At 34.7% G+C, this 25,165-nt stretch overlaps 1 long non-coding RNA gene across 2 annotated transcripts in view; it reads right to left on the reverse strand.

Moving 5' to 3' along the window:
- The window catches only part of LOC141523701 (uncharacterized), a 95,586-nt gene extending 83,975 nt beyond the window's left edge, over positions 1-11,611 (reverse strand). The window contains exons 1-4 of one of the 2 annotated variants that reach the window (XR_012478564.1): positions 11,344-11,611; positions 8,537-8,743; positions 7,251-7,320; positions 6,941-7,127 (exon numbers count right to left, since the gene is read on the reverse strand). This is a non-coding gene — a long non-coding RNA (uncharacterized LOC141523701). Of the gene's footprint in view, positions 1-6,940; positions 7,128-7,250; positions 7,321-8,536; positions 8,744-11,343 lie in introns of those variants that run through there. The other variant, XR_012478566.1, reaches the window with a different exon arrangement.
- Positions 11,612-25,165: the final 13,554 nt, after the last annotated feature.

The following is a 25,165-nucleotide window of genomic DNA, read 5'->3' on the forward strand; positions in this document are numbered from 1 at the left end:
TTTGGGGTTGAGACCCTCTCTGCTGTCTTGCTGTATAGCTTCTGGGACTTATACTGTTGTCAGGCTATTGAGATCTGGACTACACTGGAGTTAAAAGCCTTCCATCTATCTGGGCTTTTTCTTCTCCATTCTTCCAAAGAGACAGACCTTCACTGAAGATCCTCCATGATGTCTACAGGTGAAAACTTCTTTTAATTTTGTCCTTTTTTGGTGGAATCTGTAGTTTTAATGTCTATGCAGAAGCTTCATTTAGTGTTGTGTAGGAAATGACTCTGGGAGTATGCTAATTTCAGGTCACCATTTTAGCTCCTCCCTGGAAAGTTCCAATTCTTATTTTTTTAAAGGAGTTATTTTCATCAGAGAAGTCTTTTTCCTCTTTTTTTTCCTTTTTGGAGAATTCTGGTTTTAGGCTGTTATTTTCTTCAATATTTTTGCATGTTTTGCCAATCTGTCAATTGTCTTTTCATAATTTTCTTCCTTCTCATTTTGTCTTTAATTGTCCTTCTACCACTCTTATATGATTTTGAAAATTAATTTTAGCTCTCTTAAAATTCTTTTTGGTCTCATGTCCAATTCATACTTTTCTTTGAGTCTTTGCTTATGGCTCTTTTGATTTTATTGTCTGAGGTCTTGTCTTGATCTTCCCTGTCAATATGATGGATTTTTATGATTCAGGTTTTTTTTGGTTTGTTCATTTCCAAGCCTATTTTTTTTACTTTGAATTTATGTTAAAGTTGGTCTATATTCCCATCAAGGCAAGGGAGAGTCATTCTCCTGAGGTTAAGCTTTTTATTGTTATTTTCAGAGATAATTTTTGGAATTGTGTAAATTCTTAGTTATTTCAGGCTGCTATAATCTGGGAAGAAGTTTGGTCACTGCTCATCTGGCCTGAATTCTGGTTTTTACATAGTAAGGGTCCCTGATCTCTTGGGATTATCAATCAGTATTGCTCTTCAGGTTCTCTGCTCTCTAAGCTTGGAAGTGATACTGCTCCTCAGGGTCCCAATCTCTTCTGACCAAACTCCTCTTCAGAAATACTGTTGCCTTATAACTGATAGCAATACTGCTCCTCAGAATATCTCTTCCCTTAAATATTCCTCTCTTCCTTTAAACTGTGGTATAGAAGTGGGTGTTGGCAATGGATAGCCAATAGAGTAGCACTGCGACCAGTTCTAGCATAGGGGGCTCCTGTAATCTATTTCTGATGAGTTTCCTAGTCCTTTTACCACTTCTAGCTTGAAAGTTTCCTGAAACTGTAACATATGTTCTTATCACTACCTAATCCTACCACTAGTATTGAATCCACATGGACTTCAACCTAGCCTCTAGTCCCAATGTCACCAGTCTCTTTTTCTGATCTACTTTGCTGTCTTGGGTTGGAAGAAGGTTCCATTCTGACTTTTTGTTGCTTTCACCACTCTAGAATTTGGGATTTTATTTAGATGTTGTTTGTCATCTTTGTCATCTTTTATTTACTTATCTATTAATATCTGTTCCCCCTTCTGTAGAATATAAGCTCTTTGAGAGTAGAGGTAGTATCATTTTTGTCTTTGCATCCTAGTGCCAGTTAATTATTTAATATCATGTAGTTATATCTTTTAAATACCTTTTGATCTAAAAGGAGATAGCTGAAGAACCGAGTGGTCAAATCTTTCAATTATATTTGTTACTTTTATGGTTGGTTGGATATGTCCAGGATTAGATTACTTGAATGTCTCATATTCATGTTCAAGCATTAGAGAAAATTAGCTTTTCTGAAAGACCCCAGTATTTACAGGCTACTTCAGATACTGATGTAGAAGTCAATGTAAAATCAAGTTTTCATAAAACATCTCTTTTTTAAACATCTGCTTTATCAATGTGAAAACACTCATTGTCACTAGGCTAGTAAAAAACACAACAGGCATTTTGACTGTTGCTATAGCAAATATTGACATGTCTCTAAATATTAATGCTGTCACTGACCTAATTTATATACAGAAAAAGATAATTTCTATTTACATGTGAATATATATTTACAAATGTATAATTCCTATGCCAGTTTCTTAAAATAGCAAATAATTGTATTATAGTTAACATATATTCTAGTTTTCATTGTCAGGAACTATTTAAATTTTATATGGTCTAAATAAGCAGGGCAGGCATAGCTGATTCAGAGGTTTCTTTTGCAACAAACATTTCTATTCACAAAAAAAACTGTTTTGCCACATAGAGATCCAACAATTAAAAAAGAACAAAATAAATTAATACACCAATCAGATGTGCTTAGCCTCTATTTAAAGTTGACTTCAATAAAGGGTCATAAGTTTGTTCTGGGTCTTGCAGGTTTTGATTTGGAATTTGAACGATAGAAAAGAGAATATGCTTGCTAATCTTTGGTATGATATGATACGTAATGACAATCAGATCCATTCTTAGGTATCAATTAGAATGTAGCACAGTACTGAGTATATCATGAAATTAGTGGTTTGTCTTCTTTAGAAGCTGTCTGAAATTTCTAAATTATATTCCAACATGAATTATGACAATATGGATTTCAGAACATACATAATATTAAAGAAATATTAAAGTTAAACATTAATGCTTTGGGCAAACATTTATAGTTTTCTGAGTGCTTTTGCCTGAAAACTTTCAGTGGCAAATTGGAAACACAGGGTAAGTAGGAAATAGAATAAAATTTGACATACATAAGAATGGGGAAATACTTTTGGAAAGAATAAAGACCAACTGGGAAGAGAAAATGGTCATCTAGGTATAAGCATGGTACCAAAGAATCAAAGACTCAGAGAAAAACATAGACTACATAGATTAACAATGCATTTCTTCCATTTTCACATTATCAAAATGGATTCATAAAATGCTAATTAGGAAAAACCATGGGGATTATCCCTAAAAGGAATATAATGAAATTATTCTATTCACTTTAAGAAAATTACTAGGCACAATGCTTAGACAAGTCACAATCTCTCTGGGAGGACTGATGATGAATCATCCTACTTATTTCCTGACCAAGAAGTGATGAACTCAAGACAGAGCTTAAGTGAGAATTTGTTTTATTTGAATATAAATAATTGCTGAAGATAGAAGTAAATAAAGAAGAAAATAAAGAAAATATCCTGGACAAGCAAGATAGTTTTGAATATTACATATTGAATTTATTATTTTTAAATAGAAAAGGAATTTATGCCTAGTAGAGATCATAGTTTTTTTATATTACTCTTTCTGTTCCATGATACATGTGGCAGTGCCCATTTTATTGGGGAATTAAGTTCAGATTTATAAAAGCAACAATACCCTCCCCCCAACCTTCTGGAGTACAATTGCCTCTCTTATTTAACGATAACCAATCTGTCAAAAGGTAGATCGCAGAAAGAGATTTAGACCTTGGCAGGTCTAAAATCATGAATCACAGTATAATAAAGAATAAGAAAATTGAGAAAAATATGAAACTTTTCTGCTAATAGGTATGTTGGCTGAAGAAACTAAAATCTAAAAAATATAAAAATAATCAATTTGTGATGTCATAAATTTCTATATTCCCTTCAATAATGTAAATTACAAACCATTTCTGCCTGCCCTTCCAGTATGACCCTTGGCTTCAGAAAGTCAGAAGGATTTTTAATTATGGTTAAAGAAGTTTAGGATAGATTGTAACTATTTGGCTTCTTAATGCTAAAATATATTTCTGCTAAATATTGTAGTGTCTTCTTTCTTGGGGATCTGTAGAAAGACAGATGTCTTTTTGAGGTGCTCTCCAGTCCCCAATCCATCCTGGTTAGATCTACGGAAGGGACAATAAATGACTACCTAGACCACCAGAAAAAGTAGCAATTTTTGCAAAGTAGTAGGTAACCAAAACAAAATTGTTGACATTGTCTTCCTGCAGGGTTGCTATGAGGAATCTGTTGATTAGAAAAGAGGTAAAAATCATGACCTAAGTGAATACAGGGAAGGATGGGGAACAGAACAGATGATATTTATGACTGACTGGAAATTTCAATCACAGTAGCATAAATGATGAACTCAGGATCATTGGAAATGGAAATAGTTGACTTAACAGATGGTAGGCAGCTCTTGTCAGAGACGACAGTTCAGAGCATGAGCTTAATTGAGTGATTCAGATGTGTATAAATTAGCATTTTTTTAAAGCTTGGGATATTCTCAGGTGAATTTAATGGGCAAATATGTATAATTTTCTAGCTTATTTTTCCAGTGGAAAAAATCTTAACATGAAACAAAGGTGAATTCTGTATATGAGGCATAGATTGAAAATCCAAACATAGGAATATGTCTAAGAAATGGGAAAAAAATGAGGGCTAGATATGTACTCTCTTCTCAGCTCTCACAATGTTCTAATGTAAGATCTGTTGTTTGAACAGCTCCTAGGGGCAAACATCTGCCTATTTGAAATCTTATTAGAAAAATAACTTCATTTAAATCTTCCCTCATAGTCCTTTCATGCAAATGTGTGGCTTCCATGAAATAGTCTGAGGAAAATTAAAATAATTAGATATCTCTACATTAACCCCTTTTTCTTTTTAGGAATAATCTATAGTGTTTATCATACACTTATCAGTCTCTTCAATGCAAAATACCCATTATTTTCTGCTTTTGCATCTTTCATAGATATCGTAATGACATTTAAAACTTATTTAATACTTCATGGAAGCTCTATTGTCTATGGGACAATCAAACTAGATGCTATTAATAAATCTGTCATTTGTAAATAAACATCTTAGGTTTCTATATTCAACAATGGAAAGAGTGTTTCTACAGGAAAATAAAAGCATAGAATGCAGTTGGGCAAGAAATTGCAGGACTACAAGGAGTAAATGAAAGAAAAGTGATACATTGACAAGTGTAATATTCCCTAATAATGACTTATGATTAGCTTAACAATTGAATTTGACATTTATTAAATGATTTCTATGGAATAGACATTATACTTAAAGACAAAAAAGAAATTGTCTTTATCCTTAAGAGTTTACATTCTTCTGGGAGGATACTCTTTGGATGTTTTTACAAATTACCTGAATATTACATTAAAATTCAATCTTTAGCTAAAGGATTTGATTCCTTTCTGTGGAAAATAGAGTATCATGGTAGTATTACAGAAGATTGCATCTACTATCAGCCTCCATTTCCACATAAATAATATCTGTCTGTGAGAATCATTTCATATACATTAAAATTCCAAAATGATTCTTACTGAAAGTTCTTTATTTCTATATTAATACATTATATCAGGGATAAATGTAGGATTATCTTTTGAGAATGGAAATTAGAGATAATCTGAATATTAAGTTATGGTTATGCTGTTAAAAAAAAGAGGAATGGTGTACTAGTGCCCATAAAGAATTGGTATAGTTGATTCGTGAGAACAGATAAATTAGACAACTGGCAGGACCAAGATGGTCTTAGTTAGAGGGATTTCACTGGGCATTGCATCTGAAAGATCAGGGTATCAATCAGTTGGAAGGACAACTTAAGTTAGAGGCTCGGCTGATTAACTCTCCTATATGAAAGGGCTAATAAAAAGGAGATCCAAGTTCAAGATGATTAAGGACAGGCAGAAGGGCAAATGTGATAGCACATTTTATGGTCTTGGACAATACTCTGTATAAAAGTTGTCTTGATGTCTGGGAACTTCAGAACAGGAAATAAAAAAGATATAATGGAGAAATAATGTTATAACTTTCCAAGAACACAAGAAAAAGATAAAAACATATGAATCTAGGCTGCATGGATTTCTCTGGACAAAGAAAACTGAGCTAAACTTTCATGTGAGGGGAAAATAGACTTGGCAAAGAAGGAATAAGAAACAATTCCCTCAAAGGTATTTGCTCTAAATGACACTGAATTATCTTACTCTTACCAGGTATGTTTAATGACCACTTTCCTCTTCTTTCTCTTTTTTTACCCAGTCCATCTCCAACCCCCAAAGGGTGGATCACTAACTAAGGGAAAGGTGGATCTGCCTAATGAGGGTCAAAGTAGAAAGAGGGAGTACATAGTTTTCCTCTTCAGTCTAACACCTCCAACTCCATTCTCAAGCTCCTATTTTAGAAGGATAATTTCCTAAAATATCTTAAATGAATGATAGCAATGCCTTTTTCCTTTATCCTGGTCATATCACACCTTGAATATTTTTTTCATACACATATCATTTTATGAAAAATGTTTATAAGTTGAAATTCATTCAAGCAAGAATGACAAAGTAGTGAGGAAACTAAAAAACATGACATATGGGGATCTATTGAAGGATTTGGAAAATAGTAGACTTAGTGGAGCCATGCTGGATGGCTTAAAAATATGTTAAAGTTTAACATATGCAATAGGGATAAGACTTGTTTTGATTGATCCTAGAAGACAGAATTTAACCCAAAGGTTGGAGGTTATGCTGGCAGATATCAGTACATTTTGAAAGAGAATATCTTAATGATTTGATTTGTACAAAAGTGAAATGTGGTGCACTGGGAGATAACAAATACTCCATTTCTGAAGGTCTTTAAGAGGAGGAGGATTGAATGTTTGTTGGGTCGGTATTAAAGATGGAATTCTTACTTTAGAGTTGAGCTAGATAAGTGACTTCTGATGACCCTTCTTGCTCTGAAAAGCCAAACTAATGGCAGAAGAACTCACAGAAACCCTTAAATAGTTGCTACTCTTTGTTGACCCAGGAAGAATGGAAACTACAGGAATAAGGTAACTATGACAGGGGGGGGCAAATCACTGTATTACTCCTGTCACCCACCTCCATCTGTCTGCAAAGTGAGTCCTCCACCTGACTAGCATCCACTGATTGAACACTGTAATTGAGGATGTTGAAATATTTTCCTGAACGAAAGGCAGCATTTCTGGGCAAATATTAGACAATAGGCCCATCCCTAGTGCGGCAAGAAGAACTGAGTTAATTGAAAATATGTAAATGAGCCTTCTATAATCATTTTTAGGGCATTCTGCAATGTGACAATTGGAGATTGAACCTTAGTTTCCTGTTGCCATACTTTTGGGGGTCCTGGTTCACAATTGTCCAGCATCCCAGTTCACCAAATGATATCCATTGATAATCACTTAAATTTGTCATCCATGACAGTAAAATAAAATGGGGGCTCCTCACACTCCCACTAGAGGAAAAGGGAAAAGAGATATGGCAAATATTCAATCTGATGAGGTTTGACTTTTAAATGTATGACACTGAATAATACATTGTAAAACTTTAATAAAATTAGCAGTCTGCTTATCCTTACCTCAGCACCATGGAGGTGTGGAGGAATATTGACAATGGAAAAGATCATTTATCTTCATGACTCAAGTTGCCTGGATAATTCATGAGAAGAGAAGAAGCAGAGAGCATGACAGAGTCACTTGTTAGTTATACAGGTCATCTTTAATGAGTTAACATAACTTCTTTCATTCAACCTCTGAACTGCCCATGTGTCAGGTCAACAGAGGAGATTTGTTTAGCTGCCCCTTTAATTTTGATGTAAGAATATTATTTTATCATCATTAAATGTTTCATGGAAGTATTAAATATTAAAGTTCTTTTTCTGGCTAGGTCCAGAATTTGAAGAAGAAAGAAGTTTATTTGTCCAGAGACATTTCCTCCATTTTGCAATCATCTGGTGAAAATAATCATGAACATAAATGCAATAATTGGTCAGAATGCTTTTGATAAGCTGGATTGTTTAAAAAGATTTCGAAGTCATAAAGAATAGAAATTAGATGTATATTTAGAATGCAATAGGGGAGGAGAGGGAATATTGAAATATTAGAATATTGAATGGTGGAGGACAGAGGGGATCCAATCTGTCTGTCTGACTTTAAAGGTATTGCATCCCCAGTGATGATGTAAAATATTCTATATGAGACAGAGTCACATGAGGAATAAAAAGAAGAAAAATTATGCTCTGAAAGAAATTTATCTTTAAGGGGACATGGTCCAAGAAACTAAAAATAACAGTTAACAAATAAAGCCCTCTCTTCTCCTTCACGTAATAATAGTGATAATTCACATGTTCATGTGCTCTATAGTGAGAGGTTGGGAGTTTTATACTACCACAGAAAGAGCCTTCTTTCTGTAATGAGAAAATCTCAATTCAAATGCTACCTTTAGTAATTCTCATGTGACCTTGACAAGTCACCTAATTGACCAATCCTCAGTTTCTTAATCTTTAAAATGATTTGGTGGGAATAAATGATCTTTGAGAACTCTTCCAGTTCTAAATCCAAAAATATGACAATGAACTATAAAATGCAAATCCATCCACTTTGGTGATGATTTATTTATTTGGAATCTGGAAGAACTCTGCTCCTCTCCTACTCTATAAACCCCAAAGACTCCTTGTTTCTTCTATAAATAAATATAAACTCCATTTGCTCTTTTAATTCCTTCCCTACCTAGCTTCAACCTTACTTCCCAGTTTTATATATTCTAAAGTCAAACCAAACTGGATTTCTTATTGTTTCTCATATAGACATTATTGTCCTCTTTCTGTGACTGTGTACACATTTATTCATTCTTGGAATAAATTACCTTTACACCTCTTATAATACTTTGGTTTCCTTCAAGATTCAGCTCAAGTACCTTCTCCTTCTACCTTCGACTCTTCTTGATCTCTAGTGTTTCCTATCACATCACCTCATTTATTATGGCACCTTGTTGTTCTTGAGTTTTTCAGTGGTGTCCAGCTTTCCAAGGAATCCATTTGGAGCTTTCTTGGTAAAGAACAATTAGACATTTCTTTCTCCAGATCATTTTAAAGATGAAAAAATGAGGGAAATTAGATTAGGTGACTTGTCTAGGGTCACACAGCTAGTAAGTAAGTGTCTAAACTGCATTTGAACTCAGGTTCTCCTGATTTCAGGTCTAACACTCTCTCCATTGCCATGTAGCTGTCTATTCCGATTGTACCTGTGTATGTAAATATCTTCTACAATACAATGCCCAGGGACTATTTTTTTTATTTTACTTTGTATCCCTCCTTTAAAACATTTGTGCTTGGCATATAGGAGGTATTTAGCAAATATTTTTTAGGTGACTAATTGACTAGTGTGAGTCTCTTCACCAATATAAATTGTAGCATTTCTCTGACTTAGTAAGTCCTAGGTAGTTGCCTGATGCATCTGGAAGTGATTTTTCCAGGGTCACATAGGAAATAGTGGAGGCAGGACCTGGAGTCAAGTCCAACAATAGCTGCCTTGATCTTATGTCTATATTTCACTTGTAATATATTTCTAGTGCAGCAAATCAAAACATAAAATGTGAATAAAAACATTTCCATTGATATAATTAATAAAGCAATCATCTGAACTTTTAAAACAAAATGTTTGGAGAGTAAAGGAATTATTTCCAAGAGCTTGTTTTTTAAATTTGGAATCTATGAGCCCTTTGTAATTGATTTTGATTTGATTTATTTTTAGTATTTTGATAAAATATTTCAATGTAATTGGTTTCCTTTTTAATACTATGTATCTTTTAAAATTTTAGTATAACTTATTTTACTCTGAAGCTAAGAAAGAAAATGTCTTTCTGTAATATAGTAGAAGTTTTTAGAAAGATGATTGTACCTAAAACTGCAAATCAATTGTGTACAACTAGTTATTCCTTTTAAATATAATAAAGTTATCATGCAACTTTTTTTCATTTTTTCCTCCCTCCCTCCTCTGCCCTGGAGATGGCTACCATTTGACACAAATGTGTATATGTATAAATGTAAAATCATCCTATACATTTTTATTTATTATTTCTTTCTCTGAATGCACAAAGCATCTTCCTTTAAATGCTCTTTGTGGCTAATGTTGGTATTTTTAATAGTCAAAATGACTTAATTGTTCAAAGGTGGTTTTAAAGCAATAGTTATTAATGTATACTATATTTTAATACTGTGCATTTCACTCTTCATTATTTTATGCAACGAATCAAAACCTATAGGAACAACAAAAGAAAATTTATATATCTAAATGCTTAATCAATAAAATAGAATGCAGACCAATGAACTGGATATGCAACTTAAAAAAAATTAAAAAACAAACAAACCAAAAATCCCAATCAAATACTAAATTGGAAACACTTACGCAGTTAATAATATTACTCTGAGAAGGGACTTACAGGTTTTACCAGACTGCCACAGGAGTCCACAATCCAAAAATAGGTTAAGGATATTTGTCAAAATAAAATCCTATTGCTTCTTAGCAATTTTAAGTATCTTAGGTCACTGTACATGAGTCTTGCATTGTTTAGGGACAGGGTCAAAGTTGAATTAATAAACCATGAAGATCTCAAATAAAGAAAAGAATGGATGGCCCTCCCTCAGACTCAAAAGTTTCCAAAATTCTTATTACATTTTCTAATATGCCATTTAACTAGAGCTTCTCATTTTAAAAACATGAGCTAGGCTTTTTTATTTTGATGTGCTGGCATTGATATAGTTTGTTGCTCTGGTAAAAAAAATACATATATACAGTTATAATTGCTGGCTCTGTCCTATATAAGGCACTCTAAACAATTTGCCTTTATAATTTGTTAGCTCCAGGCAGTTTGGATCAACAATTTAATTCTGGGGAAAGGACAGCAGCTATTGCAATTATACCAGAAACCAAAATAAATAGAACAATATGGAATTTATAGTTATTGTAGGTAAAACTTGAAATATCTTAATATTTCTTAGGATTTGGTAGGTTTGAAATATCCTAAGCTTTGTTAAAGGTTATTTAAGTTTTAATAAAAATGATCAATTCTTCTCTGAGTAGATACCTATGTCATGTGTATTTATAAATATATGGACTTCAATACTTGGATTATTATATAATTATATTTAAAGTCATCATAAATGTAGGCTTAATTTCTTTTGGGTAAATCATTGCCTTTCTGGGATCTGTGCAGACTTATGTGAATGTATTTCAAATTAAAACCAGTATTATACAGGAAGCACTACTTTCTGATGATATTCTCATAGCATTGGTCAGGGTACATTAGATGATGCATTACAAAGAATTTACAATATTGGGAAATGAACTGATTTGCTTCCTGGTGAGAATTCAATGATGGAACCAGAAATGGGCTCCTGACCCTCCTATGTGAGTGAGTCAGACTGTAGCATAACTGATAATCACAACTGATAGTGAGAGCTATGGCTAAGCCAATCCATATAAATCATCAAGGTAATTAAAATCAATGGATTGATTGTGCCAAGTTCCCTTAATTTGCTGAATCATGTTCTTAGTATCCCTCACCTCACATAGCTCCACTCTAAAAAGAAAATTTGTCCATTTGCAAAGGAAGTCTATGGGCTAAGTAGCACATTAGACAATAACACAGGCAGGAGGCAGGGAGAGCAGTACCTAGTTAGAAGGATGGCCTGTCCAGGGTACTGGCATAAGAATTACTTCAGTCATCTTTATGGAACTTCACAACCCTCCTTTGCCTTTCCCCTCACTGATCTTCACAATCCTCATTACAGCTCAATTTTTCCCCCTCATGGAATATTAAATGCCTTTCATAGAAAAAGGAACCTCCTCAAAAAGAAAAGGAAAACATGTTTTTCTGCATGATGGAGGTGGGGGAAGGGGGGCAGCTAGGTGGTGGAGGTTGGAGCATACTGGTGCTGGAGTCAGGAGGACCTGAGTGAAAATCCAGTCTCTAACTCCTGATAACTTACTAGCTGTGTGACTTTGGACAAGTCACTTAACCCCCATTGCCTCACAAAAAAAAAATATGACATGGGTCTATGATCTCATGGATATAGGCCTCCCCTCAAATAATATTCATTGAAGCATATCTGTGTCTTTTTATCATTTGTAGTCTTTGGCTATGTTCTCCTGTAAGGACAAAATGGGGATGTCTACCTAATGTGCCTGAGGTCTTCATTCATTTCTTCTGCTCTTGACCACAGGACTATGAATTTGGTTGTTTTTTCTTAATATTTTGATAACTGTATTTCACCATAAGAATTTTCCTTTTCAATCCTATGCATTTTATTTAATTCATTTTAAAATGTTCTGAGAAGAATAATATTTTGAAAACAGTATTCTATGGTAGCTAGATGGATTAATGGATAGAGCATTGTGTGTAAGTAGAATAGAGGAAGGAAGGAAGGAAGACTTCCATTCAAATACAACCTTAGAAATTTATAAACTATGCAACCCTGGGCAAATCATTTAATCTCTGTCTTGTTTTCCTCAACCACAAAATGAGGATAATAACAGCGGCTCTCTCACAGGGGTGCTGTGAGGACTAAATGTGATAATATTTGTAAAAATCACTTAGCACAGTATCTGGCACCACATAAGAACCATAAAAACACTTGTTCTCTTCCCTTTATTCTTTGAGAAAGGGTCTATAGGCTTTCAGTTTTGTAAAAGTTAAGATCTGCTCTAAGTCTTTTCACATTACACTAGTAACAAGCAACACTCAGGTTTTCTATCTTTGATGAATTGCACATATAAATGAGCAGTCCACTTATAATCTTAAAGATAGAGAGAGATGATAGCAGAAGAGATAGTTATATGAAGTAGGAATAAGAGAGTGGGCAAATATATTTTGTGAACCTTCTTGCTAATAACATCCTAGAGTCTACTTTCACGCATCTTGTATTTCTCTACTACCTTCTGGGCTGTCTCTAGTTTTGATTCTTTAATGCATACTGTGTTTGTATATTTATAAAACATTAACAGGGAGAATTTTATTTTATAATGAATTCATGACTTATTTGGAATGAAGGAAGAAAGTCCCTTCATCAATGCAGAACAATAAATGTTCTACAAGTGAATTTTAGAGAATTGCTTGGGGCACTAAGAAGTTAAGGTACTTGCCCAGGGTAATACAGGCACAAATGATATTTAAGTTGGATGATAACATAGCAGCAACAGCAACAATTCTTATTATATAACTACTATCTATATAATCCCTTGAAATCTTTATTATTTTTTTCATATTCTAGCTCAAATGATCTTGAAAAGCATCTTGTAAGGTAGGTACTTTGATTCCCTGATTTTACTGAACAGAAAATGAAAGTAGATAAAAGTGATATGCCTAGATTTGACATGAACTCAAATCTTTCTTATTTGAATCTAATGTTCTATCCACTATATCAGGTTTTGACTAAGACTACATCCATCTAGTGTATCAGTGCATCAGAGTGACTTCTTGGTGTTAAAAAGGTGACCTTTTGGGGCAGCTAGGTGGTGAAGTAAGTAGAGAATTGACCCTGGAGTCAGGAGTACTTGAGTTCAAATCCAACCTCAGACACTTAATAATTACCTAGCTGTGTGGCCTTGGGCAAGCCACTTAACCCCATTTCCTTGCAAAAACTAAAAACAAAAGGTGACCTTTTGTTTCAAGGATCAACTTTAAATTATTCAAAGCACTCTGTAATTTTTCAAAAACAATCAAACCCACTTTATTTTTCCTATTTTATATCTAAAGCATCAATACCTCTCTGTCTCTCTGACTTTCTTTTTCTTTCTTTCTTCCTTTGCTATCTTTGTTTCTTTATTTTTTCTTCTTTCTTTTCTATCTCAAAAGATAGGGAGTTATTCTATAGTATATATATATATATATATATATATATATATATATATACATATATATTCCTAGTTATGTTTATGTACACATATACACATAAGCACATGTACATATATAAACACACACACCCTTTAGACATATATATTATATATATAAAATATATTTGTTGATCTAACAGTAGATATATACTGCTAGATCAACTCAATCAGCAATCCATACATGAAAGTGCATGACATTAGTTTCCCTTCCCTATCTTCATGCCCAAATGCCTGCTTTATTTCCTCTATGTGGATTATTAATGCAAATTATTTCATGGATTGTAGATCTTATTGAGAAGGTTTTATATAATTCAAAGATTTTGTTGAGTAAGTACAATATAATCTGGAACTAAGCAGTCCCATGTTTAGAAGTCAGGAAGACATGAGTGCAATGTGATCTCATAGTCCTATTAGCTGAGTGATCCTTGGGAAGTCACTTAACCTCTGTTTGCTTCAACATATTTAATATTTTTAACTATAGAATAAGGATAATAATTTTGTAAATTGGGAGGATCAAATACATACTAATTCTAAGAATTGGCATAGTGTCTGATGTAGGCACTAGAGAAATACTAACTACCTGTTTTTTACCTTCATCTACATATAGGAACTTCTAGAAACTAGAAATCTATTATAGAGAATCTGTCTTCAATCTGACCAATATAGTGGACTAGCATCCACCATGATAACACCTTGGCAAGTGTTTTTCTCCCTATTTCATGTCTTGAATGGCACAGAACATTTATCTCTGCTCTCTTATCTATCTACCAATCTTGCAAGGTTCTCTCATTCATATTATAGACATTTTGCTTTGACAAATTGATCCTTCGAAAATAATCACCAAGCAATAAAATTCAGTGGATAGTTTTCTCAGAAGGTTTTGGTCATTTTTTTGACTGGGCATGTGGGGACAACTGAAGACTATAACTTAAAAATATCTTCTCATATTTTCAATATGGATTAAGTTACATATGTAGGTTATTCTTATAAAAATTTATGGTAATGAAAAAGTAAGAATATATATTTGTAATTATTGATGACCTCTCAATTTTCTTTATTTTTCTTTCTTTTAGATAACTATATCATCTATATGTTTTTTTCAAACAAAATTTAGTATCTTGTGTTCTTTTATGTATCTTTCAAATTCAACCTTTATTGTTCTCAAATTAATATTTTCTGTAGCATACATTTCTTCATATATACTTGGTCTAGTCCTACTATTTTTCTAAATTATTCTTTAGTGCTATTTCACTGTTTTTTTAAAAAATATTTTTTAAAATTTTCTTTAATTTACTTAAACATTTCTAAAATATTCTTGTTTAAGAGTAAACATAATACTTCCCACAACGATATAAAACCTCAAGAGAAATAAAGTAAAGGAAAAAGAAAAAAATGTGTTTCAATCTATGTTCTGATACCATCAGCTCTCAGGTGGATCACATTCTTTATCATGAGTCCATCAGAGAACTTACTTCCATATTTTTCCACAGTTGCTGTTGATGATTGTAATTCCCTCCATACATTCCTCCCCACTACCATCTATTATATTTTCTCTCTCCTTTCACTCTGTCCCTGTTCAAAAGTGTGTTGTGGGGCAGCCGAAAGGTACAGTGGACAAAACATTTTCCCTGGGGCCAGGAGGCCCCAAGCCAGATACCCAATAACCACTTGGTCCCATGGTCACAAACAGGCCACCCAATCCCATCACCTTGAAAAAAAGTAAAAAAGAAAACATGTTATATCTGACTAACCTCTACTATGATCTACCCTCTCCTCTATCACCCACATCCCGTTCCCCTCCCCGTCCCCCTTCTCTCCTTTTTCTTGTAGATGTCTATTCCCTACTGAGTGTGTATGCTGTTTCCTCTCTGAGCCATTTCCAATGAGATTGAAGGCTCCCTCATTCCCCCTTGCCTCCCCCCCCTTCCACATCATTGCAAAAGCTACATGAACTATCTTTTATATGAAATACCTTAGCTTATTCTACTCCTTTCTCTTATTCCCAGTATATTTCCCTTTCACCCATTGACTCTAATTTTACCTTATATTATATCTTCAAATTCATCTCTCTCCTGTGCTTCATCTATAAAAACTCCTTCTACCTGTTCTATTAAATGAGGTTTATAAGAATACTATCAGTATCATCTTTACATGCAGATATACACACAGTTCATCATCATTAAGTCCCTCATAATTTATCCTTCTCATCCTCCCTCTCTATGCTTCACCTGAATCCTGTACTTGAAGATCAAACTTTCTGTTTAGCTCCGGTTTTTTCAACAGGAACATTTGAAATTCCCCTGTTTAACTGAAAATCCATCTTTTCCCCTGGAAGAGGATTTTCAGTTTTGCTGGGTAGTTGATTCTCGGTTGCATTCCAAGTTCTTTTGCCCTTGGGAACATTATATTCCAAACTCTATGAGCCCTTAATGTAGTTGCTGCTAAGTCGTGGGTAATCCTGACTGCAGCTCCACAATATTTGAATTGTGACCTTCTGGCTGCTTATATTATTTTATCTTTGACTTGGGAGTTCTGGAACTTGGCTCTAATATACCTGAGGCTTCTTTTTTTTGGATCTCTTTCTGGGGAAGATTGGTAGATTCTCTCAATTTCTATTTTACCTTCTGCTTATAGAATATCAGTACAATTTTCCTGTAGAATTTCTTTAAAAATGAGGTCAAGGCTCTTTTCCTGATCATGACTTTCAGGTAGCCCAATAATTTTTTTTTGCAAGGCAATGGGGTTAAGTGGCTTGCCCAATGCCACACAGCTAAGTAATTATTAAGTGTCTGAGGCCAGATTTGAACTCACCTGACTCCATGGTTGGTGCTCTATCCACTGAACCACCTAGCTGCCCCTAGCCCAATAATTTTTAAATTATCTTTTCTAGTTCTGTTTTCCAGATCAGTTGTGTTTTCAATGAGATTTTTCACATTTTCTTCTAGTTTTTTCATTCTTTTGGTGTTGAATTATAGTGCCTTGATTTCTCGCAAAGTTATCAGCTTCCTTTAGTTCCATTCTATGTCTGAAGGATTTGTTTTCCTCAGAGAGCTTTCTTATCTCCTTTTCCATCTGGCCAATTATGCTTTTTAAAACATTCTTCTTTTTAATAACTTTTTGAAATGTTTTATTCATTTGACCTGGGATGGTTTTTTACATGTTATTTTCTTCAGCATTTTTTTGGATCTCCTTGATTAAGCTGCTGACTTCATTTTCATGTTTTTCCTGCATCTCTCTCATTTCTTTTCCCATTTTTCTTCTATCTCCCTTACTTGATTTTCAAAATATCTTTTGAGCTCTGTCGTAGCCTGAGCCCAATTTCTATATTTCTTGGAGTCTTTGGATGCAGAAGTTTGGACTTTCTCATCTTCAGATTGAGTATTTTGATCCTCCCTGGGACCAAACTAATTGTCTATGGCCAGGTTCCTTTTTTTACTTCTGTTTACTCCTTTTACCTACCTGTGCCTGGTTTTGGGGTGCTTCCTGAGCTTTTGAGTGTTATTAGGACACCCTTGCAAAGACCTCAGCAAGTAAGGCTCTGACTGTTCTCTTGGTCTGTTGAATGACCACTAGCACACCCCTCTGCCTCAGAGCTGTGGGGTGAGGGCATGCTCTATGGGGGCTCCAGAGTATAACCAGGGTCTGAAAGTGGTCAAAGTCCTAGAGTCCTGTCCCAGTGACAGAGGACAGATTCCCTCTACCTTCCATGGGCTGAGTACTCAGGGCGCAGTTGCTGGGCAGCTCTGTGGGTCTGCTACCATTCCTGGGATCTGGGCTGTGCTGAGGGCAGTGAAAGGCCATGCTGGCTTAGGCTTTGTGCTAGTTCTGGCAGAGGTCTCCCTGTTGATTTTCCAAGTTGTGCTTAGTGCTCCCTGGGGTGCAGGTCAGGAAACTGCTTCTGCTGCTAGGAGTTGGAACTCTCAGGTACCCTGGCACTGTTTCCAGGAGGCTGAAATTCCTTTACTCTAGCAGGCTGCTCACCCTCCAACCCTATAGAACAGAGCCTTCCCACTATTTACCAGGTTACCTTGGGCTGGAGAAATGCCTCACTGAGTGTTTCTGTGAGTTCTGTCTCTAGAAAGTTTAGTTAGTGTTATAATTTTAAGGTTTTTGAAATATTTGGGAGAGAGCACCTAGGAGAAAATGTACTGCTGCTGCCATCTTAGCTCCTCCCCTATTTCAATTCTTTTTATAGCATGTGGAGGAACTGGAGAGATTATAGTTAAAATGTGATCAGTTGTCATTGATGAAGAAAAGTTTGTTGCCAAAATTTTAACAGATCTATTCCTTTTTCAGCTGACTAATGTACTCCTTATAGTTTCATCTTTAAATGCACTTGAGATAATTTGTCTTAACTTGATTCTGTTAAACGTTTTGCAAATTTGATTTTCTTCCCACTGTTTTTCATCGTTTCTACTCATTACTTTCCACAGTGCTTTATTTATTGCCATGCTTTTTCTTTATTTTTAAATTAAATATTTCCTGTTTAAGAAACTCTATAGTTTCCTCTTAATCTCCTAGCTGTGGTAATACCTTTATATCAATTGAAAGTTCACAGGAAATAGTGTTAAACCATGGTGATAACATCCTATGAGACACTTGGATATAATGCAACCTTTTAATTTACTTAGGAATATTAGCTCAAGAGGATGTCACCAATTTCATGTATTCAGCAAGAAATAAAACTATGAGAGTTAGAGAATACAGGATTTTAAGTAAAAATAACTGAGTTCAAATCTAGCCTCTACTACTTATAAACTATGAGACATTGAAAGAGCTACCTAATCTCTTTGAATTTTGACTTTCTCATTTATAAAAATTACTTGATTGAACAGGATTATTTTTCAATACTATTGCACCATCCAGTTCTAAAACACTGCCACCTTATTTTCCCTGTTTCTCTCCATGGTCTCTACAGGCTTATTAACTCCCAAGGGCTCAATTAGTCTTTATCCTAATGACTCCAAGGTCTATCTATCCTGACCTCCAGTACTGAATCTCTAGATGCTTATGTCAGTCCAATTGGACGTTCCATAAACCTTAAATTGAACAAGTCCAAAATAGAATTCATTATTTTCCTTGTCTTAAACCCACATGTTCTATGAATTTCTAAATTTTTGTTAAAGTCACTGCCATCCTTCCAGTTACCCAGTTCTACAATTCTTTCCTACATGCTAATCCCACCCCTTATTATTCAATCACTTGTTAATTCTTGTCAATTCTGTTTTCACAAAATCTCCTGCTTCTGTCCCTCTCTTTACTTACACAGTTACTATCATAGGTCAAGTCATCATCATTGGCATTTATCTCTGGTATTTTTGCAACAACTTCTTAAATGGGCTTCTTGCTCCAGTCTCTTCTTTATCCGATCCATCTTGCATGCTCTTGCTAACTAATTTTTTAAATCATGAGTCTGATAATAACATTTTTTCCCCTAATACAAATTCAAGCCTGGCATTAAAGCACCTTTCATAATCTGGTTATCTTTCCAGGTTTGTTCACATTCTTACATTTATTTTATGTTACATTACATTGATATACTTGTTGCACAGTCTAAATTATCTACCTGCTATTTCTTGAACTCAGTATTTTTTCTCCTATCTCCTTGTCTTTTTGTAGGCTGTTCTCCATGATTGGAATATACACACTTCTCATCTCCTTCTCTTAAAATATCTAGCTTCATTCAAGTCACAGCTCATGATCTTTGTATTAAAGCATAACTCTAAGGATTTTTTCCATCTTCTTAAATTTATATATCTATCTATATCTATATCTATATCTATATCTAATCTATCTCTATCTCTATCTATATACTTATTTAGTGACACTAAACAATAAATATTATTGTTGTGAACCAAGAATTGTACTATGTGCTAGGAGATACAAAGGCAAAAATGAAGTGGCACAAGTCCTATAGAAATTTATATCCTAGCAGGAAATGGATCCAAATATAAGCTTGAGTTCAAACTGACTGCAGACACTTGTTAGTCCTGTAAATGTGGTCAAGTCTTTTAACCTTAGTCTGCCTTATGGATTTGAAATAATAATAATAATAATATGTACCTCACTAGGATGATGTGGAAATCAAATCAAATAACACTTGTAAAATACTTAATATGATAATTGTCATGTAGTAGACGTTTAATGCAAACTTGTTCCTTCTTACATACAAACTTTGGTGATGAAGACACTAGAAGCTGGAAGGGGACAGGAAAGAACTATTATAGTCTGTGACTCAAATTTTGTTTTTAATGTCAGGACCCCCAAGCCAAAACCACTCCTCTCTTTACACCCCTTTTCTTTCTTACTGTTAGGAGATACCTGTTTTCCTGAGTTTAGCTCAAAAACAGTGCTTTATTCTTACTCTCTTGATTAACTCTTGTGTAGTTAAATAACAGAATAAGTTTAAGCCAACCCCAAATGATCCTTGAGCTTGGACAAGCACCTATAAGAGCATGTCCCAGGTATGAAGCTTTGCTATGATTAGACTTTTTTTCTTCTAGGCAAATTTGCCTCTCTGATGCTTTTAGATCTCATTTCTGTGGTTATACATATCATTGTTTAGTTCTTTATCTAGCAACAATTATATGTAACAAGGCTTAGCCTCATTGACTGGGTCCCAATGGAATAAAGAAGACTTTTTGCCTATTACCTCTGTGAGATCTATGGTATTTTATTTTATTTTATTTTTTAGAGTTGATAGTTCATATATAACCTCTGTGGCAATTTGGTAATTATTTTTTCAGGTTGACAAAAAGAAAGACAAGGATTCCAAGAAGCAGAGGCAGAAGAACATTTCAGCCACTTAGAGTGGTCATCTCTAAAAGCACAGAGATATAGTGTCATATAAGAGGAACAGCAAATTCCCCTAATGTCTGGACAGTAGAGTATTTGGAAAATAGTAATACATTCATAGACTAGAAAGGGTAAAAAGGGAGAAAGTTGTGAATAGATTTAAATACCAAGCAGAGAGATTTATAGTTTTAAAATTTTCTTCATTACTTGTTTCAACTAACAATCATTTACTTTCTTTCCCTCCCATTTGGAGTTTATATTTGATTCCAGGTAACTACTAGAGTATAATAAGTAGTGAAGTGACATTGTCAGACCTGTGTTTGAGGAGATCACTTTGGCAGCTAAGAGAAAAAATGGTTGGAATGGAAACTGACATTTACGTAAGTTAAAATGAAAGTCAGGATGAAGGTGATAGATATATGGAGGTAGTGCATGATACAAATATGAGATGTTGTGTGTTGATAGAAATTCCAAGGTTTGGCATTTGATTAGACATGAAGGCTGAGAGTAAGAAGGGAAAAGTGACACACTGAGGCTGTGATACTGAACAATGGTGTTCTTATTTCCCTTTTTAGGGAGTAAGAATGATAGAGAAATTCAGAAGAGTGTAGGTTTGGGGAGAAAGATTAATGGGTTTGGTTTTGGACCAACTGAAGCACCAAGAGGGGGCTTCTTTTTATTTTGTCTCTGCATCTCAGTGCCTGCAACAGTGTCTTATCCATAGTAAGAGCTTAATAATTGCTTGTTTTATTGGTTTTTATTGGGTAATGCAAAGAATGAAAATACTTGGAATGAATAGCAGTGCTGTTAATTTATCTCCCATGTTTTCACTGGTACAGTTAAATCCTTAAGGTCATAAATGTCATAAGGTTAATTTCAGGTTGAGTTCTCTACCTATCAGAGATATAAAGGGTAAAACCAGATCTGATAAATCTGGGCATTAGACTCTGTTCCTCTTATAAAATTAATTTGTTTTGTTTACTTTCTTTCTGTCTCAGTTTTCTCATCTATAAAATTATTGCATAAACATTAATCAACCCAACTTTCTCACCTAAGTTAAACAACATGAGAGGAGGAAAACAAATAAACTCCTTGCCATATAAAACCTACATACACACACACACACACACACACACACACACACACACACACGCATGCATGGACCCTTCCCCTCCCCCCCAAAAACCCCAACCAAACAGAAAACCTAGGATAAAGAAGGTGTAGATATTGAAATTTCCTATAAAATTCAGTGCTCAACCGCAAATTTATATCATTTCTCCTCCATCTTCTTTATGTTGGCAGAAGATTATGGATTCATTGAGCATACATTGATTGCATGCCTGCAGACTGGATCATATAGTGATCTCAGATTTCTATATGACATGATCTCACGATTTGATAGGGAAATGGGAGCTTAGTGTTTCTCTGTTCATGCATCCTATTTGACTCTAGGTATGCCAATATCACATAGTTGATGGAAGATGATCAATAGCAAATGGTGTAGGGGGCATCTTTTTCTAAGGGTTTTTGTAAATCATGGGAGAAAGTTAGGAGACTGAGAGCTGAACTACATTTTGGAAGACTTTGTTCAAGTCCCAGTTAGTTATAAAATACTTCTTTTCACCTGGGTGAAGGAAAATATGGAATAGTAGATAGGAAGACCATCTTAATCTCTGACTCATTTTGACTCTGCCACTTTAGGTAAGTCTTTTAACCTCCCAGTACTCTTCGCAGTTCTGAAGAGTAGAAGTTATAGAAAATATGCTGGTCTCTATTAATTAAGGAAATGTTCTAATGAGGGAGTTGTATGAACATCTTCTCTGTCTTCTTCTATTTTCAGTTTCTACTTCTACTTCTACTAGGAGTGTCTGTATTTTTGCAGACTCTATGGGTATAGAAGCTGAGGACAAGAAAAAGTTGAGAAAATCAGGAGACTTACCTGCGTTTAATCTCAGAACAGATTGTTAGTCCAGCATAATCAACTGCATGGTGAACCTGAAAAAAATATTTTCTTACACTGCCTTAATTTCTGAACTTCATTCAGTTCTGCTACCTGAAATCTGACAATTATGGAATATTAACTCTTTGAAGACAGAAACTACTTTTTCATTGTTTCTGTTTTCTAGCACTTAGTACACTACCTTGCATATGGTAAATCAACAATGCATTGCTATTGGATTGAAGTCTTCTAAAATCATGAATATTTCTTAAAGACTAGCATTGATGGTACATTTACATGTTAGTCAGAGCTAATTCAACCAGATTGCTTTTCTCCTAACATCTATTGTAGTTGTTATCTGAGAACTATTACATTTGAGAGAATGGAAATTTTGATTGGGAGGAAGAGGTTGGTAATGTTGGAACAAAGTATTTTTGAAGGGTAGGACCATACTGGATGATTGTCATTTCAGATTCTGGACAAAGAGGGATTCTGGAGAAGGACATTAGGAGGTAGAATCATAGAAATTTAGATCGAGCAAGATTTAGAGATTATCTAATTCAATTGCTATTTGAGTCAGAATTTCCTCCATAATATTCAGAGAAGTGGTCAAGTAGTCTTAATTTGAAAATCATCAGAAGTTTGAAGCTCATTACCTATTGAGGTATCAAATTTCATTTCTGGACTACTCTACCTGTTAAGAAGAATCTTCCCTTGATTTTAAAAGAATGAGATGTAGTTTCCCCAGTACATTTTCCCTATAATTTTGAATGTGTACTCGGTCTTGAGTTCAAGATACTCTAGTAGTTTGGCTCATACTTAAGAGGAACTTCTCTTATTTAAATCCAAACATTAAAAATTATTTAGGGGCAGCTAGGGAGCACAGTGGATAGAGCACCAGCCCTGGATTCAGGAGTACCCGAGTTCAAATGTTACCTCAGACATTTAATCATTACCTAGCTGTATGACCTTGGGCAAGCCACTTAACCCCTTTTGACTTGCAAAAAAACCTAAAAAAATTATTTAGATCTCATGCAATAGTGAAACAAAACAATTTACTTAAAAAGAGCAAACATTGTGATAGCAAGGGAAAAAAAATCAAAGAACTGTTGTTAGACTTTTCCAACTTGCATCCTATGAGAACCCAGGGAGAATATAACCTGTCATGAAGTCTGCAAATGAGTAGTCTAACTGAAAGGGAAAAAAATTATTAGCACATTGGGAAAGACTGCTCAGGCAACTAGGAGCTTTGACATTTTAAGGTACAGATTGGATTTTTATAGCCTTTTAGGCTTGCTTAGAATATGTGGCCAATCAGTAGCCTTCTACAACAGAAAGGAAATAGATGATGGGGGAAATTTTGAGTCACTGGAGTTGATAAAGAACAGTTATCTCTAAGATAGTGAAGACCTACTTTAAGACAGAGTTAATCTGACTCACTCTATTATCAATAAGGGAGGAAAAAAAGAATAGCAATAAGTGTCTATTGACAACCACATAACTCAGGTTCTTTGACCTCCTAGGAAGCCAAAGGTTTATCTGGGGATCATTTCCCTTCAAATCACAGAATTCCTGTTCATCCTCTTCCTCCACAAGACCTGGTGAAAATGCAGTAATAATTATTGTTGTCCTAAAGCGATAATCTCCCAGGAGCTTGACTGCTTGTCCAGAACTGCCTCATTACCCAGTTCTGTGAACCAGGAGTAAGATAGATAGATACAGGCTATAAAATTAATCACGAAAAGGATTATATTCCAATATCTTTGTCACTGTGCTATTCCCCTAATGGATTGCTGAAAAAGACCAGCATTCATGTTAGTTCATTTCAGAGATTTCTGATTCAGTGAGAGATCAGAATCTGGGCTAAGGAAGCTCACAGATTGCTGAAAAAAGAGAGATCAAAAATCATTCAGTGTTTCTATCACAAATGGAACTAATCTTGTTTCAAATCCCTAGTATGGAATAAGGATAACACTAATACCTGGGCAAGGCAATTACCTTAGGACTGCTGTGGTTTAGTGGATAGAAAACTGAACTCAGTATCAGGGAGATCTGGGTTTGAATTCCTCTCAGACATTTATTAGCTCTGTGACCCTAAACAAGTTACTTAATCCTTCTAAGTCATAGTTTTCTCATCTCTAAAACTGAAATAAATTATCTTTAAGGTCTATATGTAAAACTCTATGAAGACAACACTCTGATTAATATTGACAAGACATGGAGGGAGAAAGTAAGCCTCTAGGGGAGCTTCCTCTTATGGTTGTTACCTTCCTCATCGCTTTCCTAGTGTGCTATAAGAAAGCTCCCATCACTATTTGCTTATTGAATCAGAGTTTATTCTACATTTGTTATTTTCCTTGTTTTAAGCCTAATTATCCTCCTTTCCATCCTGTCCTTCTAAGATATTTCTAGGGTCAAACAGAGTAAATCTAAACTTTCTTTTATATGACAACACTTTGATTTTTTGTAAGATAGCCATAATGTCTTTATCCTCAACAAAAAAGTCCTACTGCTACGCTTTCCATTAATAAAATTCATAGTGTTTCCCATTCATAAAAGTACAACTCAGCTAGCTCCTTGTGGCATATATTTCTTAAAGGTAATATAAGTTCTGGTGGATTCTGTTGAGCTGGAAAGGAGTATGATATTGTCTTATCTACAGACTTTTTAATTATTAGTTTTCCTAAATAATCAGAAACTAGATTTGAACTACTGTGCTCCTGGCTCCAAGTCATGACTATCTGCCCAGGACTAAGCAGCTACTAGAGTGGGTAGAGCACTAGTCCTTAGGTCAGGAGGACGTGTGTTCAAATTTGGCCTCAGACACTTGACTCTTACTAGTTGTGTGGCTTTAGGCAAGTCACTTAA

This window comes from Macrotis lagotis, chromosome 1 (genome assembly GCF_037893015.1).
Source record: "Macrotis lagotis isolate mMagLag1 chromosome 1, bilby.v1.9.chrom.fasta, whole genome shotgun sequence".
Taxonomy (NCBI): domain Eukaryota; kingdom Metazoa; phylum Chordata; class Mammalia; order Peramelemorphia; family Peramelidae; genus Macrotis; species Macrotis lagotis.